The 20,606-nt window shown below is 29.5% G+C and overlaps 2 protein-coding genes across 5 annotated transcripts in view; one reads left to right on the top strand and one right to left on the bottom strand.

Moving 5' to 3' along the window:
• The window catches only part of LOC122498818 (probable serine/threonine-protein kinase clkA), a 56,114-nt gene extending 36,169 nt beyond the window's left edge, over window positions 1–19,945 (bottom strand). Inside the window, exon 1 of the mRNA XM_043606752.1 lies at window positions 19,844–19,945. The gene's annotated coding sequence lies outside the window, so the exon portion shown is untranslated. The remainder of the gene's footprint in view (window positions 1–19,843) is intronic.
• The window catches only part of LOC122498819, a 40,219-nt gene continuing 23,387 nt past the window's right edge, over window positions 3,775–20,606 (top strand). For 2 of the 4 annotated variants that reach the window (XM_043606755.1, XM_043606754.1), the window contains exon 1: window positions 3,775–3,875. The gene's annotated coding sequence lies outside the window, so the exon portion shown is untranslated. Of the gene's footprint in view, window positions 3,876–19,866; window positions 19,967–20,606 lie in introns of all 4 variants that reach the window. The other 2 variants (XM_043606756.1, XM_043606753.1) reach the window with 2 other exon arrangements.

The following is a 20,606-nucleotide window of genomic DNA, read 5'->3' as shown; positions in this document are numbered from 1 at the left end:
AACAATTGTACTGTAAGGACATTTTTGGGCAGAAATGAATCGAATTTTTTACGAATAATGTTTCATCTAATCCGCTTAGAGATTTTCTTTATAAAAAAGTCATTTTTCAATTAATGTTATCATTGTTATAAACAAATTATATAAACAATTACATTTTTCGGGAAGTTATGTCTAAAAAAAAATTTTTTTAATTAAATTTTCTTTAGATTATTCCAATTAAACTTTCTTTTTGTTAAACTGATCTTTTGTAATACATTTTCTTAATTGTTTAAAGAAAATTGTTTTAAAGAAATTTTATAAACAATTGTACTGTAAGGACATTTTTGGGAAGAAATAAATCGAATTTTTTAATAATAATGTTTTATCTAAGCCGCCCAGAGATTTTCTTTGTAAAAAAGCCATTTTTTAATTAATGTTATCATTGTTATAAACAAATTAAATAAACAATTACATTTTTCGGCAAGTTATGTTTGAAAAACATTTTTCCGACTTTCTCGTCAGTAAAGAAACGTACAACAGTTTTTCCTAGACCAAAAAATAATTTAGAAATGAATTTGAATTACTTCTGTCAGTTCTGAAAAAAACATCAATAGATTATTTTTATTATTTTTATTTTTCCTGAGTTTTCATAGATTTTCATACATTTTCCGGACAGTAGGGAAAATCTATATTTTTCAATTAATCATTTTAACGAAAGCAAAGTTTAATTGCAATAATGCAAAGCAAATTTCATTTAAAAAATTTTTTGTAGACATAACTTCCCGAAAAATGTAATTGTTTATATAGTTTGTTTATAACAATGATAACATTAATTGAAAAATGACTTTTTTATAAAGAAAATCTCTAAGCGGCTTAGATGAAACATTATTCGTAAAAAATTCGATTCATTTCTGCCCAAAAATGTCCTTACAGTACATTTGTTTATAAAAATTGTTTAAACAATTAAAAAAAATTATTTCAAAATATCAGATTAACAAAAAGAAAGTATAATTACAATAATCTAACGCAAATTTCTTTTTAAAAAAATTTTTTTTAAACAGAACAAATATAAATAATATTTAAATTATTGAGAGCGTATAAACTTGAAGACGAATTCACGAACGTAAAATATTATATATAGAACTTTTTCTATTTTTATTTTATCTATGTTTTATGATTGACAATTATCTTATTTCTTTATGTATATATTGGATGTGCGTATGTGTATATAATCTTTAATTATTTTGTTTTTGGCTTTTTGTTTATGCCTAACGTTAAGTTTAATCTTTTTATATAAATTTGAAATTATAAAATTAAATTGTTAAATTTTTACTGATATTTGTGTGTTTCTGTCTATAATTTATTTAAAATTTATGTTCCTTATTGTCTTTAATATTTCATTTTTATATTTTATTTGTAATTCTCATTAAATTTTATTGTCGCGGTATTTTTGTATTTAAAATGTAAGAAAATCGTTACATATTCTAACGGAAATTTCTAATATTAGATTCCAAGAAATTTTTCTACATGGCAACTTTAAGGAAACTTTTTTTGAACTCTTTTACAACATGCAGAATCTTTGACTCCAGGTTTTTGGTAGAACGTATTTTTTCTCTTAAGAGGATATTAAATTCGGATTTCTGAATAATTTTCAGAAAGTTTAAAAATTTTTTATCTATAAAATACAAAAGTTCAAGATTTCTTGAGTAAAAAATCCCTTCTTTATATTTAAGGTACATATTTCAATTTAAACTTCAAAATAAGAATAAAAGAATCTAATGATTATATTTATTTCAGTAATCATGGACTGATCAAGACGAGTCTAGATGATTATGATTTGGCTCATCAGACCAAAGAGGATTGTCATATTGTATACCCTTGTCCGATTTCACTATTACACTTGTTTTTTAATTACAACAATTATATTTATAATTAGTCAACAAAGATAATGTTTCTTCATAATAATGATTAAGTACAAAAAAGTTTCTTTATTTCGAAACTTAATCAAAAAATTATCAAGCATCATTCTGGCTGTTATTTAATTATTCATTCCATTAAATAATAAGTTAATTAAATACTCAACCAATTAAGTTATTATAGAAACATTAAACAATGTTCGATCAAATGAATCAAACTTATGTTCTTTTGAAAATCACCATTTTTATTTACTTTTGATAAATGTCTCTTTTTGTAAGTTTTAAGATATTAAAACAACAAAATCGTCGTTATTTATGTAAAATGTAAATAATATATCTTATATTTTGTATAAAAGTTACAAATGTAACTAAGACTATTCAAACTATAAGAATAGCAATATATTTGACATATTTTTTAAGTACTTTTAGTATTCCCACAAGAAACAACACTTCTGCTACTATGAAACTGAGTACGAGCAGTATATGTAATATATTCTTGTTGAGAATTATTTTCAACAATGCTCCCGTCATGGTTTATTATGGTTCCACTTAACCCATTAACGCCCAAATGTATAATTTTTTGTAACAAAGTTTTTTGACACTGTATTTTAACATAAAAACTTTACAGAAAAATTCAAAATAGTCATTTCTTATTATCCATAAACCGCTCTTTGTGATGACATGCCACAAAGTTTTATAAATTTATAAATAAATAAATTACACATGGTTTAAAAAAACGTTAAATTTTTAAGTTTTTTGTCCTAAATATCACATAAAAAATATATACTCTAATAGATAGGGATATTCCGAAAACAAAATCTTTAAAATCGCGTCTAAGTGAATTTTTATTTACAATATCGTAGCCATGTGAACAAAATGGCAAAACTTAATAGATTTCTATAAAATTTGATATTCATCTGATTTCAGTTGAATATATTGAATGTTGAAAAATTAATCAGCCATCTTGGATCCGCCATTTTAAATTTCAACTTTGGAATCGTATTCAGCGACTTCACAAACCCACAAGTATCAACATTCACTTGATTTCAGTTGAATATATTAAATATTAAGAAATTAATCGACCATTTTGGATTATTTTGAGGTTTTTATTTCAGACCATAGATTTGTATTCAGTGAGCTCACAAATATGAAAATTAGTAGGTAGTTTTATATATAATTTTAGTCTTAAAATGTAAACATTTTTAAAGTTTAAATTAAAAAAATGATTATTTTACATCACATTCGTACCTATTGTGGTCGACATTTTTAAAATTTTGAAAAGTGACACTCGGCATTCTATTCTACATGAAAAATGCTAAATTTTAATCTCCCTACGGTTATACCGAGTATACTCGGGGTGTATCTTTCATTTATTTATTTAAAAAAATTAAATTCGAAAGTCATATAAATAAAACTCTTAGTGTAACTTAAAGCTAAATAGTTGTATTTAATATCAAAATAAAAATAAAATAGTCAAAATTAGTTTTAACAAAATTATAAATTTATTTCCTGCAAAATTAAAAAATGATAAAACCGCAGGAGGGTTAAGCCCAATAACTTTGATATTGCTTTAAATCACAAGTGGACAATGCCATTTGCCTTTTCACATGAAATAACCTATATATATATAATATTTTTTTATTATTATTTATAATATTATTTATTTTATTTAAATTTTCATATTTTTTTCCATATTCTTCTCACAAGTAAAATGTTGTGAACGTTATGAATACATCAGATGTAATGAAAAGTACATAAAAACTGATTTGGAAGATTTAAGAAACAAATAATAGTAAAAGTAATTGGAGGAAAAGATGCGAAAATTAACACCTGCACTGACCGTTTCTGCTTGGAGCAGTGAACTTTCAAGTTGTCAATTGTTGGACCAATGAACCTGAGCATGTACTTTACGAGACGAATAAGGATTTTAAGGTTTAAAAAATTGGTCTCGTATTTCATCCTTGTCAGTTAGATTAGTGGGTAAGTTGAGTTTAGCCTCTTTTTTAAGGTCGCATTTGCAATTTTTTGTTTTTTAATTCAGTGGTTTGTTTTTAAATATTGTTTGTTTATTTAAGAATGACATTGAAATTTGGAAAAAAGACTTTCATTTATTATAAGAATAAACATTTTTAATTATAAATTATTTTCTTTGTTTTATAATTTTGTTAATGACAATCTTTTGTATATTATAATAAATGTTTAATAATATCATATGTAGGTATATATTAAGACATTAAAGTCCACAACTATATGATTATTTGATGAATTTTAAGTTATGCTTTTATGAATAAAATGCTACATATTTTTTATAAAAAGTATGTTTTCCATACGTCCTAATGTGTTTTTTACGATAACGGTGTCAAAAATGAATTTTGTTTAAGTCATAATTAAAAATAGCAGTTCTTATGTCAGGAAACCGAAAAATGTTCATTTAAAAAATTTTTTTTTTAACCCAGAAAACCTGTATGAATTAAAATAAATTTTCAACCATAGAACACTGGGACGAAAAACACATTTTATGTGATAAAAATATATTATTATATATTATATATCATTAGAAAAAATATAAACATAAGTTCCTAGGGTTAATAAGCCCTCTATGGAACAATACATAGTAGCATAGCTGAGTAGAAAAATAGAAAATTAAAACATAATGATTCATTCATCATTCTAGTTAACAATTGCTCTTATGTATGCGAAAAAAGAAGGAATAAAGAAAAAAGAAGGTTACCAATAAGTTACGTCTAATATTTTGTCATGTCAATCGAACATTGTACGCTACATTTGAGCTTCTGGCGCCATCTATCATAGGAGTTAGGTACCCAAATGTGACTTTGATATACTCGCTTACTTGTTTTCACTCATTTAGTCTGCCATTGTAAATAGTGATAAACGTTCGGAAAAATTATCGGAAAAATTATTTCTAAAGTCAAATTTAGTGCTGAACACGAATATCATAATGGATTTGTAATATTCTATTGTCCAAAAATTTTATGAGTGTTTTTTCAAAAAATGTGCGGTTGGGGCGAAACTATTCGCCCACTGATAACAGCGAAAACTACAAAACAGTTTTTTTTGTGTGCTTGTTTTTAGGTTAGAATGGTAAGAAATTGGAAGAGAAAAACCATAAAAACTCCTGAAATTAACAAATTAATTTTTATATATTTTTTAGTATTATATTATTAATAGCTACAAGAATAGTTTCGCCCTTCGTTTTTTTCGGCATAAAAAAATCGTAAAATCGCTGTAGTTCGGGACAGAATAGAGTTACAGCAAAATAATACATGGTAAAATTGTAGCTAAGAAGTCAAGTTTTCAAACGGTCCTACTCATTTTTTTTATTCTTTTTTAAATACATTTTTTAGATTCAAAAATCCAAACAAGAATAGTAATGCCCCACCCTACCCTATAATAATTATAATAATAACTATTTTTTAATATTGCTTAAATTATTTTTACATATTTAATATTCCTATTTATTTAATATAATTATATAATTTTTTAAAATTATATTATAATATTGTATATAAATATCTTTTTTTAATAAAGACACGAGTTATATTGCATACAAATTTAAAAAAAGTGGAACGCCATTTTTTGAAAACTATTGAAAATAGCCGATTTCAACGTTCGAAAAAACATTGAGAATATCAAAAACCGATATTTGTATTGTGATAATCATGTTTCCTGTTGTCTAAAATATAGAAATATTGCTTTGTAGTAGTTATAAATGCCATGCCAGTGAAGTGGTTAAAAAATAATTGCGTTGATATATTTCTCATTTTAAGGGATAATTTGTTCCACAACCTTGCAGCTCTAATAATGAACGATCTTTGCATTTTACTAGTTCAATGCGCACGTATTTTCAAAATTGACTTTCTCTCTCGTAATCTATTATATGTTGATTCCTCTAAATTCTTAAAGTAAATCAATTCGTGTAGATAAGATAGAAAGAATTAATTATTCAACTGGTAACATTCTAGTTGATGTAGGAAGAGACTCCCTGCTTCTACTTAACTGTTGGAGTACTATAAACACTTTGCGCGTAATCTCAGAAACATGATCTCTCCAAGTTAAATTTCTATCTAACGTCAAACCAAGATCTTTAACTTTATCCTTATATGTAACTGGAACCCTGCTTACTAATAGGGGAGGTAGTGATGATAAGTCCTGTACAGAAATACAGTTATTTGCTGTAATTATCATAGCCTGAATCTTATCTGGGTTAAGAGCAAGTCCATTATCATTTCCCCATTTGACAACGTAATTAATATCAAATTGAACTATTTGAATCAATTTAGGGGGCAATAGCAATGGTTTAGATAGGCAAATCTTGAAGTTATCAGCATATTTATGATATTCACATTATTTAAGCTCTACACCAAGATTAAACCAAATATTGTCAGATTTAACATAGTTTTTAGTAATACCTATTGAAATTATATCTATTGTGTGAATCTCTGATCTTAGTTTTGACTAAGTTACGAATTTTTATCAAATTAATTTGATCACTATTTTTTTGTTCTCTTAGCTAATCTGCGTAATTTATTTATTTCCTTTATTAATTCTCGTAATTCATCCAAGGCATGAATCTCTTCCCACTTGGTGGATGGTATGGCGCTTACATATTAAATGCCGAGGTAAAAAATAAAGTCAACTTCTGTCAACATTAATGTCATGCTCAGAGAATATTGACGCCCAATCATAATCCATCAAATGCGCAAGAAATTTATCCTTAGGAATGCTATCTATGTTGCGTATGAATTTAAATTGATGTGAATATGAATCAGATCCTTCCATTTCAAATTTAATATTTATCAAATCATGACTAAATAGGAATGGTACGAATATTGCATGAATTCTTTTGCTAGAGTTGATCAAATGGTAAGTTCAGCTGTGTGGCATAATAAACAATCCCGAAAAAATATTTTATGAAAAGATTATTTTAGTGCACTACACCCATGTGGCGTATGTAGTGCAACAATGAATCAAGTCAAAGTCATGTTTAACGAAAATGCGGATATAATTGGTACACCAGAGGAGCATGCTCGCCAAGTTCAAGAAATTGAAGATGCCGTGGACGAGCAAACAGAGAGCTAGACTTAGAACACAATATGGTATCAATAGAAGAACCGTGCTCATAGAAATTGCAAACTATGATCCTACATTTACACCGCCGGATTTGACACATGATGATTGGCTGGGAATTTGCATTATAACAACAAAATTATTTTTGAGAGAAACTTGTTATACTAAACTTTAATAACGCTTCTTACACTAAACCAAAGAATAGCACAGTTTGATTACGGGTATGCGTAAAAATCTTCGAAACCTTTTCCCATCAAAGAAAACCACAAATTAGATCCATCCAGTGGCTTCAAGCAGACGGCTTCACAAATGTCCCAATTAGTGACAATGCTGCCATTAATTCTTTCAGACAAAGTTGTTCCAGGATGGCCTCCGATGGATAATTATTTGAAAATGTTGGAGATTATACTGATAGCTCATGCGGATAAAATCGAACAGTCAATGCTAGGATACTTGGGTGGCTGCATATCTGAATATCTCGAGACGTTTCAAATGATTTATGAGACATTTAACTCCAAAATAACATTTATTAGTACATCGTGTCAGACATATATTAAGATTTGGACTATTAAACCAGTACAAAACAATGAGAGCGGAATCAAAGCACCAATTTTTCAAATGAATTGCTCAATGTATGCGAAAATATAAAAACCTGCCGTGGACTGAAGGTCCAACAAAGTGGGTTCCTATCAATTTACTCCCATTTAATGCACTCTTTCCAAATGTGAGACGTCTAGAAATAGCTAACTGGGTAAAATTAAATGGTGTAAAATACGTCTATTCAAAGTGTTTTTTAGCTGCTCGTTACAGTGAGCAAAATTTGCCTAAGTTCGTTGCATTACACTCAGTTGTATATAGGGATAATAATCTAATTCTCGCATGCCGCATAGTAAAAACAATTGAACACAATGTTTTGGTAATGGCATACGAAGTTGAAATTACTGAAGATTATGTATTTTTAGCGATTGATAATAATTTGTTGTCATTTCAAGTATTCTATGCACACAGTTGGAATGATCGTCGGTTCATCATATTAAAAAAAGCTTTTGGCAATTTACACTAACTTGTAAGTAATTTCATAAAATAAGTATATGTTCAATTACTTTGTGGCAAGTGTTATTTTCGGTTTACAACTAATCCTCCAAAACAATTTATTTGCGATGTACACTCTAACTCGCAATAGAATCATCGAAAACAAAAATATCAAAGTGCATTTGTTGAAGATGTTTTTTGAGGTAACGTTGGGCGGTTTTTTTTTATTTTTCGATTTTTCGTAGCACTTAAAAACCAAAAAGTCGATTTTCGCTATAAAAATTGATTAATTTGTTATTGTAAAATTAATAATTTAAAAAAAAGCTTCTAGCGTTACCTCAAAAAACATCTTCTTTAACAATTGCATTTTAATCCGCGCGCACTTGAGCATCAGTTCTAGGACCGATGGTGAGATTTCCCATTTCCGGCCTGCTCACATGGAGTACCTTCTCTGAATTTTGTAAATCCATTTTTCTTGCTGTTCGGTTGCCCTTTAGTGAAAAGCCCCGCCACCACGACAAGGTCTACCGAACATATCTATGATGTCAATCATGTCTGGCAGTGGATAAGCATCTACTAATCCTAGCACATCGAAGAGATCAATGATGTTCGGCAGTGGAAAACAATTGGCGGGGGTTACAATTTGACAGTATAGTGTTGTAAATTCGCTGAAGAATTCTGTGAATTTACAGTATTTCTTTCTGTAAATTGTCGGTTGGGTGCAGAAAGGTGCCAATTCAGACTAGTCGTGAAAAACGTACCGTTTCAAAAAACACGTGAGAAACCTGCCACTTCAGCTGCGATTTGGAAAACATGGCAACTCAGAATTGACGTTTATTTTTTTCATTTAAAGCTAGAGGTCTAAGGTGACTGTCAGTGAAGGAATTAAATTTATTCCTTTAAATAAAAAAGTTTTATTAGAAATTTAGTGAAATGGAAATTTTTTAACAAAAAAATTTTTGTACCCGGTTGTGGGCACCCTTGAAAAATCCGTTAAAAATGGAAAAATATTAAAAGAAATTAACACAAATAAAGAAGAAATGAAAGTTTCTTTATTTTAAGAGACTTTGCCGGGATAAAGAACAAAAATGATGACACGTTTTTACACTATGCTCATCGCTAACAAAAGCATAATGCTTGCATGTGAAGTAGCTAGTACGCAAACCATAACGAACTTCTAATGCACTGAACGACTATATTCATCGCATTTAATGGAGTTTGCGGCTGTCACTTTTCTTAGCAGAAAGTTTAGATAGATGAGACAGTAGTCCACATCATTGTCAGATGGTAGAGCCTCCTTAACATAAAGGTGCCCACAACCGGGAATGACAGTCATTTTTTAAAAAGATTATCACATTTTGTGATGCAAGATTTTGGTTAAACACGAAGGTAAATCACAAAATATAATGACAACACTGCAAAAAAAATTAAACCCTTTTTTCTGAACGAATCTACACCCATATGTTGCTCTTCGAAAACAATACAAAATTATTTTTTTATTTATTAAATGCAAATTTTCTTTATTATGCTCACAGTTATTACACAAATGCATATATTTTTTTCGTTATCAATACGAAAAGTCCGTATTGTTAACGAACACGACTTGCAATACTAAGATCAGTAAAGTCTGTTTGGCGTCGAAGTTTACGTAGGGGTGCCCACAACCGGCGCACTTCCCCTATATTTAAAGTAAAATTCTGAGAACTCACAATACGGTACTGTAAATTCACTTTGGACTAGTGTAAATTTACAGTATATTTTTCTGTATGTTTACAGTAAAAGACTGAGAATTCACAATATTATTTACTGTAATTTTACACTGTAGTGCTGTAAACTTTTTTTTGGTACTGTACATTCATAGTATCGTTTGATGTAAATTTACTGTATAATTATGTAGATTCACAATTCGGTGCTGTAAATTCATGATATTTTTTACTGATATGTTACAGTGCAGTGTTATGAATTTGCCATGTCGTGCTGTAATTTTGCAGTATTCTTTTTCGTTATTTTACAATTGAGTTTTGTCTATTCACAATATCATTGGATTTAATTTAACCTAATAATTCGATGAATTAGTTAATTAAATTCTTATTTGTCTTTTTTTAATTATTTATTATTTACATAGGTAAAAAGAAACAAACAAACGCTATTATAACTATACTATTACATAAATTAGCATACAATTAAAATTGAACTTGATATAAATAAGTACATTGTTTTATTTTCTTGTAAAAATTTTATCTACAAATTTATAGATTATTCATATTTTTTTAGAAAAAAAAATATCTCTAAAAATGTGAATAATATATAAATTTGTAGATAAAATTTTTACAAAAAAAGAAAACAATGTAGGGGAGAGTGGGGCAAACCGGCCATACCTACGGTTTTTTGACTCTTGTGACTAAACGAATCAACCGATTTTATTTTTCGATGGCTTGTTTAAAAGATCATTTAATTGCGCAAGTTTTTCCCAGAGGCACCTATACTTCATCTTTTATTGTTTAGTTGCTGTGTTAACTTTTAAAAAATTTACAAACGGGCCGGTTTGCCTCACCCCCTGGGGTAAACCGGCCACCCCACGGGGCAAACCGGTCAGTTGGGTTTTTTTATCTACAATATTGCATTTGTATAATATACAATGACAATAAACATAAAGAATCATGTGAACAATGGTTGTAATAATGTATATAATAATACAGGATTGAATTTTAATTAAATAAATCATTTTTTTAATAACAAAAAAAAATTTTGATATTATCAGAGAAACAATATTAAAGGGTCCAATTCTTATTGGAAGACAATTATTTTTCATTGTAAGTAAATATTTTAAGGAAAGAAACATTTTATTTAAAAATAATTTTTATGAAACTTTAATTCAATGGAAATATCCTATGGCCGGTTTGCCCCACAGGACCATTTTAAGAATAAATGTTTGTCAAAAAGAAACGCTTTGCAAATTCATCAAAGTTTTTGGTGGTAAATATTCCTGAGGCGTGTACTTTCAAAACCCAAGACCTAATATTTGGAAATATTACACGATTTCCTCAAAAATCCCTTAAGAAAAAATTCGTAAAAGTATAGAAAAAAACTAAAAAAAAACTTTTGCTCCAAGCGTTACACAAACAAAAGTAAAAATTGTCAAATTGAAAAAATAAAATATACTACACATGGTTGTTTTAAATTTGTAAACAAAACTTTTGACCATTTCGCTATTTCGGAGATATTGACCCATGGCCGGTTTACCCACCAAGCCGGTTTGCCCCACTCTCCCCTACTTATTATTTAAAGATTATTATTCATATTTTTTTAGAGATAAAAAATATCTCTAAAAAATGTGAATAATCTATAAATTTGTAGATAAAATTTTTACAAGAAAAGAAAACAATGTACTTATTTATATCAAGTTCTATTTTAATTGTATGGTACTATATGTAATAGTAATTAACTCCTGTATCGCATCCCACAACTTTTTCACTCCATCATTAAATAAACCATTCTTCCTTTTTGTTTGGTTATTATTTATGATACTGTTATCTAGATTTAGGCAGAAAAAAACTCTGCAATACAAAAAATTAAAAATTATTGTATCATAAAAATACATATGATTTGTGTTGTTTGTTAAATTATCATTACAAAAAATATACCTTTGGATAAATTCCATACATTTTGCAATATCTTTATAATAGGTTAGATTACAAACATAATATGCAGAAAAAAGTACTAAGAATCCTGTTAACACTTGTTTGCTTTTAAAGCAACATTTTTTTTCAATGTCGACTACACATTTGCAGTTTTCATCAAACAATGATTGTCCTGCAAAATATAAATTATTAACATATTATTTATGAATATTATGAAAAACAGGTGCTGAATTTTAAGATTATTTATGTAATAATATTTCCGTATGATTTAAAGTATGTACAGAATATTTAATTATTTATATTTAAAGAATAATTATTTATTAATACCCTCAATAATAATTAGTGTTGGCGTCATTGTATCTTTTAAAATGGCACCTACTTAATCATCTCCCAATGCATTCTGTAAATTAACATTACCATTTTTAGATACATAATATAAAAGTAATATCATCTTTAGATGAAATATAAAACAGAAGAATAACATGGTTTATAAAAAGTGTGCCTATTGTACGTTACTTACTTTTGTTTAAATGTAGAGTTTATCTAGACACTCTTAAAAGTAGTGTATTATTAATTGGAAAATTACTAAAGTTTTAGGTGTTTCGCTTCCCAAATTATCGGAAGCATTTTTAGATTCAGTTAAAAGTGTACTAATTTCATTAGACTGCAGTTTTTTTTCTTCAACATTTTAAGCATGTGACCGGTCATAAATTGATGGACAATGTAATTGAATTTATCAAGGTTTTCTTGGAATGTTCTTTGCATACTTTTGCCCATTAAATTATCCACATGCTCTAAAAAGTATTGAGGTTTCTTGATCAATGGCCACTCTTGCAAAACATCAAAAATCACCCCATTTCGCAGGTTAAAATTGTATCTCTGTAAGGTGTATGATTCTTTTAAAAAAAATTTATCCAAGAGATGTCTCTCTTGGGTTTTGTAGCGAGTAATAAGTGTTCATCTTTTTTATCGTTTTGTGGTTTTCCACTTTCTGCTTCTGTAAATAGCGGTTGGTAAGCTACGCACGCATATTCATCAAATTTATACTCTGATTTTGAGCACATCTTTTTCTCCCTTTGAAATTTTTTCATCTTTCGTTCTGTTATAATAATTAATTTTTGTATAAATTTAATTTATTAGAGATTCAGAACCGTTACCTAAAATTTTACCACTAATGCGGTCAGCAAATGATTGTCGATATTCACTGACCATCTTTTTGCCAATCCCATTGGCAATTTTTCGTCGATCATCTTTCATGTCATATATCATGTAGTCTACAATATCATCCACCATTTTTCACCTATCTCTTGGTAATGGTTTCTTTTCTTCTTTACATGCCGCTATTAAACTTCTAGGGAATTTTTCCCAGGGAACAATATTTTGAAATAGTATATTCTTTGCGTATCCTGCCGCGAGATCAAAACCGTCTCATTGACCTCCAGGAAGACTCAGTGTTTTGGGTATGTGCACCAGTTTCACTGTTAACAAATTCTATGAAATGATTAACAGTTTGGTGCACATACCCATGGGATTCTTAATCGAAATAGCCTTTCCAGCAGTCGGTGTGGATCTCTGTCCCTACTAACACATGTTTTTTTTAATCAAAGTTAACAATGTTTGCTTATCCTTTTTGTTTTCAGGACAGATTTCCAACAGATACTTTTCAGAGCTACGTCGTTCTATGAATCCCAGAATCCACGAGCCTTCCTTCACTCTACCACGTTCATATTTACGCCTCCCGATTCTGCATTCATCAATTTACACTACTGTTCCTTCACCAGCAATAGGTCTTTTAGCAGAAAAAACATTGTATGCACTTTTGAGACTTTTCTTCGACCTTCTCGTGCTGAAGTGCTTGAGTAGGTATATATATTTTAAATGCCGAAACCAACGAAGATAAGCAGCCAGAATGTACACTAATTTCGCTATTCATTGTGAACTTGTTTTTTCGGATATTCATCATTTTTTTTAGAAAGTTCGTAAACTTTATTTTTGTTTCCCACTTATTCTCCTTTTCCAATTACATTAAAAAATTTAAGATCTCCTTGATTTTTGGGGAATGGAAAATTATATTCCACAGAAATATATAATCTGTTATCGACAAACAACTTATTGTTGTTTAAAAGAACAGGGCAGGCGAATAAAGGTATAATTTTATAAAGTCTTCATAGTTCACATTTCGCAAGGTAGCGAATGTGAAGCATAGTTTCTTTATAAAATTATACCTCCATGAATTTAGCCTTGTCCCTGTTGACAACTGGTGTTCCAAGATCTCGTCTTCTAATGCCGACGCTCTAAGGCATTCTGCCTCCTCTTGAAATATTGTAGTATCTGATGCATGTGGTAGGTTTTTCGCATCATCAGGATAAGGATCAGGAGCAGCAAATTACTCCTCATCCTTCATTAAAAATTCGAAATATTGCTTTCGCATTTCTGCGTCAGAAATTTCTCTCTCTGGTCACTCCTCTAAATCTTAAATAGTTCTGAGGATTTTCGATATAACTGAATACGAATTCTATGTCAGATTTACAAAATTCAAAATGGCGGATACAATATAGCAGACAATTTTTTAAAAATTGATTACAAATCTGACATCAAATTCGTATTTAGTTATATCGACAATCCTCAGAACTATTTAAAATTTAGACGTTTGGAGGTATATTCTTCTTTATTATCGAAGTTTTTTCTGTTTCTACTCAGTTTTCGAAGAATTTGATAAACTCAGAAAATTCAATGAACGATTACTCAGAGACAAATGAAAATTTTTTAAATTTTCAAAATAGATATTAAGGGGACTTTCTGGTTTAGAATTGACAAAAAAGGAAGGTTTTAAAACTTTTATTGTAAGAACAGTATTAAAGAAATTGTAAAAACTATTTTTGGACATTGTAGCACATTGCGTAGAGAAAATTTATAAAATATGTTTGAGTGTATTTAGTTCAATTTCATAGCTGTAGGTGGCGTCTTCCAAAAGATACCTTTTTTTGGTACGTTAGGCACCAGTTTTTTAAATAAAGAATCGAAAAATTTTTGGGATTTCAAAATCGGTTCGGTAGATTTCGAGAAAAGCTCTGTACCAGTTTAAAAAATGAGTTTTCGAGAAAAACGCGTTTAAAATTTTCATAACATAATTCATTGAGTCATGAATATCAAACAAATTTTTATTACAACAGAACTTCGTATCCCGCTGTTTTTGGGGTCGCTGATTACGAATTTGATGTCCGTTTTGGAAAATCCAAAATGGCGGATCCAATATGGCGGACGAAAAAATAAAAATTCAACCGGATTTGCTTAAAACTTGCTACTCGGGGGTTTTTGGGGTCGCTGATTACGAATTTGATGTTAGTTTTTGAAAATACAAAATGGCGGATCCAATATGGCGGACGAAAAAATAAAAATTCAACCGGATTTGCTTAAAGCTTGTTACTCGGGGGTTTTTGGGGTCGCTAATTACAAATTTGATGTTAGTTTTTGAAAATACAAAATGGCGGATCTAATATGGCGGACGAAAAAATAAAAATTCAACCGGATTTGCTTAAAACTAGAACGTTGATGTTTTGTGCCTATATTCATAACTAGCAATCTCAAGAGGCCACAAGTAACCATTTTCAACTAAATTTAATTAATTTCTTAATCTTTGTCCGCCTTATTAGATCCGCCATTTTGTATTTTCAAAAACTGACATCAAATTCGTAATCAGCGACCCCAAAAACCTCCGAGTAACAAGTTTTAAGCAAATCCGGTTGAATTTTTATTTTTTCGTCCGCCATGTTGGATCCGCCATTTTGTATTTTCAAAAACTGACATCAAATTCGTAATCAGCGACCCCAAAAACCCTCGAGTAACATGTTTCAAGCTAATATCAATAAAAGAGGAACACCAAATATGTAAATAAGATAACTGTAGATTGTTGTTGAAATACATACCGTCATAAATATTGTTATAACTTTTGTTTTTGTACATATTTTTTAAAAATCGTTTTGGGACAGTAATTCTATGATACTAAGGAACATTTTTAAGCAAAAAAAAAATCGATTTTTTTGAAATTCTAAACCAGAAAGTCCCCTTAAAGGGGAAGAGTAGCGATTTTAGATGCAATATTGACCTTTTAGAAAAAAAATTATCTCTTAATGTTAAATGACATTAAATATAACTAAAAACAGGTTTTTTGCACTTTTACGTTAAAATATCTTGAAAATCTGACGTGCAGGGTCTATTTTGAGGCCGAATTCGGATCTAGCACGTCGAAAACCTTCGGAAAAGTATTGTCTGATTCTTGGAAAGTAAATTGAATTAAATTTATTTGGCCTGTGTTACGCAAATAATTTGTATCAGGAAATTGATTGACTCAAATGAGAGATTCAGTGTAATTTTCAATAAAGCCAATGAAACAGCGCAAAAAGTTGGCGTTGAATTGAATATTCCTCTTCGTGTTGGAAGTCAAAACAATCGAGATAATTATGAATTTCGTGTCGGATAAAGTGAAAGTGTAAGTGAGTATGTAGTTACTCAGTTACGCTTTCACTTTTTCCGAAACTAAATTTAATTTTTCCGTACAGTTTCACTTTTTCCAAAACTAAATTTAATTTTCACTTACACTCTCACTTCACTTTTATTAATACTAAAAATTACTTTACATTTTTACCAAAACTTAATTAATTTCACTTACACTCTTATTTTCATTCACAACAAAACTAAAATTAATCAATTAAATAAAAGCAAAATAAAAGGGCGGTACGATAATGACCCATAGTTTTTTTATGGAAAATCGAAACAATAAACAAGGTATATTTTTTCCGCACTGCGTGGCGGAGCTTTGCGCAAGGCGAAAGTTTCTCAAGAGTTGAATGGAGAAATGGTAGCTCTTTGCTTTTATTTAATTTATTAATTTTAGTTTTGCTTGAATGAAAGTGAGAGTGTAAGTGAAAATTAAGTTTAGTTTTTGTAAAATTGTAAGTGTAAATAAAAATTAAATTTAGTTTTGGAAAAAGTGACAGTGTAAGTGATAATTAAATTTAGTTTAGATGAAAGTGTCAGTCAGTAACCAAGCATTAATTTTATTTTAAAGCATTAGTAAATAATTGGTTATTAATATTGATTTAATATTTGTTAGCAGTGAATAACCAAAGCTTGGAAAGTTCGGCATTTGTCTTGGCAACCAATATTGATCCAATATTGGCTGTTAATGCTTTGCAAAGACGCGATCATTCCAAAACTTTATCAATAATAGTCCAATATTGGTTACCAATATTGAAAAAACTGTTGGCGGCCAATATTGGACATTTTTTAGCCATTGGTGACCATTGGCAATTTTCCATTGGGATATTATTGTCGGGTTGTCTCAGAAATTAAAAATTATTACATCAGTTTAATAACACAGAAACAAGCATTACCAATAAACTCGTAAAAATGTCAGAAGATATTATTTTATTAACCCATTAAGGACCAGACGGACGAAAAATTTCAATTAACTTTGAGGACCTCGTTTTTTATTAAAATGCTTATATAAAAATTGACACATACCATTTTTAATGTAAAATTTTCTCCTCTATCAGATTCTGCTATTAAAATTTCTTTATACTAAATTGTTAAAAAGTTATAAACAATTTTTTCCAAAAAAACACGATTTTTCGAAAAAAAATTTCATTTCAGACGTATTTTCACCTGAAAAAAGTAGCTGGATACTCTTAAAAACTCAAAATATCACGTCCATGGACCCTCAGCTACAAAACCCTGGAGCGACCAATTTTTTTTCAAAATGGCGGACGCTAATATGGCGGCTAAAACTAAAAAAATGACTCACATATGAAACATAGTGCTCCAACTTTTTCAAGTCACTAAAAACGCCTGAAACTTGTTACTCGGGGGTTCTTGGGGTCGCTGATTACGAATATGATGTCAGTTTTCAAAAATTCAAAATGGCGGATCCAATATGGCGAACGAGTTTTGTAAAAATTAATTGGATTCACCTGAAATTCTCTACTCAGGGGTTCGTGGGGTCGCTGATTACGAATATGATATCAGTTTTCAAAAATGCAAAATGGCGGATTCAATATGGCGGATCAGTTTTGAAAAAAAAATTGAATTTACCTAAAAATCTCTACTTGGGGGTTCTTGGGGTCGCTGATTACGAATATGATGTCAGTTTTTAAAAATTCAAAATTGCGAATCCAATATGGCGGACGAGTTTCGTAAAAATTAATTGGATTCACCTGAAACTCTCTACTCTGGGGTTCTTGGGGTCGCTGATTACGAACATGATGTCATTTTTTCAAAAATTCAAAATGTCGGATCCAATATGGCGGATCATTTAAAAAAAAACATTTGGATTCACCTGAAAATCTCTACTCGGAAGTTTTTAGGGTTGCTGATTACGAATATGATGTCAGTTTTCAAAAATTCAAAATGACGGATCCAATATGGCGGATAAGTTTTGTAAAAATTAATTGGATTGACCTGAAACTCTACTCGGGGGTTTTTCGTAAAAATTGAACATGTATCGCTATTGGAAGGTACATTTTGTACTTAACATTATTTTCCATAAGTGACGTTTTTCTTCCGAGTGTCTTTGTGTATTTCATAACTTTATGAAGTTGACGGCGAAAAATTTCTATGTGGCTGATGTCCAGTTATCGGTTTAAAGTAATTTCAGTAGTTTAATAAATTTTTTTTTTAGTTATTAAGATTAAATGAATCATTATGAAACCTTTTTTTCTTCAAAATAGATGTACTGAACTACATAAGATAATTTTTATAAAAGATAATATCCTATTCTAGCTTGGAGAGCACACAGTAAATCTCCCGGGTGTCGCACACCCAGTGTGAGGTTTAAGGATGGATTCCTACACAGAGAGAAAAAACAAGGCTTTTCCCCGTGACTTCAATTCATGCCTTTTTCAGGTAGCAGTTTCACCCGATTTCCTGATGAATTTCTTGCGTTTAGCGGTTTGGCTACGCCTTAGCCCATATTGGCCTAAGCTCGTTGCAAGAATCTCACCGGGAAAACCGTGAGCGTCCTGCGATAATTTTCAAGCGTTAAATGTATATTTTTTCAGGGGGAAAAACCTTGTTTTTTCTTTCCGTGTATGTTTGCGCTTTAAGTGTTAAAATGTCGAATTTGATCAAAACTCGTCACTCGGGTGTTTTTGGGATCACTGATTATAAATTCGGTGTAAGTTCTTCAAAATTTAAAATGACAGTTCCAATATGGCAGAATTTTTAAAAAATTATCCTGATTGACTTAAAACTGTATACTTCTGGGTTTTTAAGGTCACTGATTACAAATCTTATGTCAGTTTTTTAAAATTCTAGTTCAGAGTTTTTGAGGTCGCTGATTTGGAAACTGATTACATCATATTCGTAATCAGCGACCCCAAGAACCCCCGAGTAGAGATTTTCAGGTGAATCCAAATTTTTTTTCAAAACTGATCCGCCATATTGGATCCGCCATTTTGCATTTTTGAAAACTGATGTCATATTCGTAATCAGCGACCCCAAGAACCCCCGAGTAACGAGTTTCAGGCGTTTTCAGTGACTTGAAAAAGTTGGAGCACTATGTTTTATATGTGAGTCATTTTTTTAGTTTTAGCCGCCATATTAGCGTCCGCCATTTTAAAAAAAAAATTGGTCGCTTCAGGGTTTTGTAGCTGAGGGTCCATGGACGCGATATTTTGAGCTTTTGAGAGTATCCACCTACTTTTTTCAGGTGAAAATACGTCTGACATGAAATTTTTTCTCGAAAAATCTTGTTTTTTTGGAAAAAATGGTTAATAACTTTTTAACAATTTGGTATAAACAAATTTTAACATCAGAATCTGAAAGAGGAGTAAATTTTACATTAAAAATGGTATGTGTCAATTTTTATATATGCATTTTATTAAAAAACGAGGTCCTCAAAGTCAATTGAAATTTTTCGTCCGTCTGGTCCTTAATGGGTTAAATAAATATAAAAGATATGTAAATATAGATAATATATTTATACATTTATGTCATTTTTAAGTGATTTTCTAGAAAAATATAAAAAAAACTCCAAGAATTACTTCCGGAAATTTCCAGGAATTGTACCTGAGAATCTTCTGGAAACATTGTGTAATTTTGTAGAGTTATTCTCAATTCTTATGTTTATCAATATCGAAAGCGAAAGAAGCATGTTTTTATTTTATGTACCTTCAAAAAATTCCAATTTACCTCAAAAAATGCACTTTTTGCAGTTCTTCTCATGGGACTAGCCAAGATCAGGAATCTTTTTTATATACATGATTGATATAAAAAATATTTTGAATTTCACTACTTGGAAGATAAACTCAAAAGGTATAATTTCTATGTATCTAATTCCGATTTTTACAAATAATTTTAACAAAAATCACTTTTTAAAGTTTTCCCCGATTTTATTTTTGTAAAACCGGAGTTTACGAATGTATGATTTTACAATGATTTTACTAATTATAACATATTTTTACTAATAACTTGTGGTATAAAATTAAAAAATGATATTTATGCTTAAATAATGTAAAAAAGGAATTTCTGGAACATGAAACGCTTTTAAAATGTTAATTTGACATAATTAAAAAAAGAAGAAACTTTTTAGGGACGTTTCTCCAACGTAGATGTTCTTTTTTACCATTGAGTGTTTTTTTGTGTTTTAAATGTTCAGGTATTATTTATTTAATTTATTCTACAACTGTATAACATTCACAAATTAATTAAATTGAAGTATTTAATTTTAAATTCTATATCGTAACCTCCACATTTAAAATTGGGCCGTCCAGTTAGTGTGAGGACGCTTAATAATTTCAGAAATTCTTCACTCAGGACTTAAACAATAAAGTTAAGCTTAAATACTTATTGATTAATTTATTTTAATACTAATTGATAAGATTTATAAGGAAAAATTTAATTAAAAATTTTTTTTTTAAATTAATTTTGTCAAGTATGACCACATCCTGAAGAA

The sequence above is a fragment of the Leptopilina heterotoma genome, unplaced genomic scaffold, assembly GCF_015476425.1.
Source record: "Leptopilina heterotoma isolate Lh14 unplaced genomic scaffold, ASM1547642v1 Lhet_16, whole genome shotgun sequence".
Classification (NCBI taxonomy): Eukaryota; Metazoa; Arthropoda; class Insecta; order Hymenoptera; family Figitidae; genus Leptopilina; species Leptopilina heterotoma.
Note: the sequence above shows the minus strand (reverse complement) of the source record. Positions and strands in the feature narration are given on the sequence as shown.